The sequence below is a fragment of the Crocodylus porosus genome, unplaced genomic scaffold (genome assembly GCF_001723895.1).
Source record: "Crocodylus porosus isolate Cpor-Errol unplaced genomic scaffold, CroPor_comp1, whole genome shotgun sequence".
In the NCBI taxonomy this organism is placed as follows: domain Eukaryota; kingdom Metazoa; phylum Chordata; order Crocodylia; family Crocodylidae; genus Crocodylus; species Crocodylus porosus.
Window position 1 is genome coordinate 140,016,972 of NW_017728906.1, and position 1,467 is coordinate 140,018,438.

Sequence of the window (1,467 nt, forward strand, 5' to 3'; positions counted from 1 at the left end):
GACAAGAACTGACACCATTATCCTTTCAAACAAAGCTTTTATGACTGGGATGTTCAGGTCAGCTGATCCTAAGGACACTTCTCTTGCACATTTCACAGCTCTTAGTGAAGAGTAGCAATCGCATAATTTCCAAGCACGTTTAATGAAAAGCTAAAGTTGCATATTGTTTAGAGGAATATAAGGTTAAATAATGGGAATTGAAAAGGTAGGTCAGCCAAACAGGAACTACTCAATCAACCTCATTACGTATTAAAGATAGAGCTGTCAGAAACTAACATCCAGGACTCACACTACTCACAGATAAGGAATTAATTAATTTCGGTAATATCACATGCCCTAATGTGTTCTAAAGAGAAACAATGTTCTACTTCAAAAACAGCTCTTCTTAGATATGCTAGAAGTCTCAAAAACCAAAAATGATTGTTTTGAATATATTAGTATTCATGGCATCTTGAGCTACCACGAAAAAGGAAAGCTGCATCCTTATACACTTTTTATTATTCTGACATGATAACCCCTCAATGAAGTTCAGAAAGGGATTCACTAAAATTAATACCTTTATGGGGATAAAGAGCCAGATCTGCATATTTTGAAAATTGGTACAACTCAAAATCAGTAGAACTCAGATTTCTGCTACCTAAGGATCTACCCCAAATTCTATTATATAAAGAATGGGGTTTTTTTATCAGTCAATAGAGAAATATGAAACAACATCTTGAACTTATTGATTGTATCTGTAAGTTGCCAAAACGTGTCACAAATTGATCATATATTTTTATACAGTTATAGAATTATATAACAAAATCCTCCTCTGATAACTATGGACAGAAACTGAGTTGCATGGCTCAAATGCTGACTTTTCTCATTTCATCGTAAAACAACCTTTCTGCAGATATTACTATACTCTAAAAAATTATTTGCCATTGTTTTATGTACAAAGTTAGCAAAAAAGTGAGTGTCCAAAAAGATTTTTCTTCATCTCCCAATTCCTCTGAGGCTTTTGGGCCCAAAACTGTCTGCAGAGATAGACACATCAGATGCAAAAGACAGAGTGGTCTTGTGGTTAAGGCAGTAGGACTTGAGTAATGTGGGCAAGTATGAGCTAAGACTTAGGACTAAATCCTGTTTCATTTCATAGATCTATATGGTACATACTCAGCCACATGACTGCAAATCTTAGCACTTACAAAATCTGGGATTCTATTTCACCATATGGGAAACAGCACTGGGTAAGTTTCTGCTGCATCTGTAGAAGGGAACCCACCCTACCAGGTCACTTTCTTTTACAGTGAGCCGCACACCATCCTTCTTCCTGCTCACTTGATATATCTATTTTTTTTTGGCTGCCTAGCAGGCCAGCTTTTAAAGGAATACTGGGGAAAATCCAGGGAACTATCACACTGTAGGCTGGTGATTAGCATCGTTTCTGGTAAACCAGAGATACAGGGGCAACCCCACTCTGAGGAG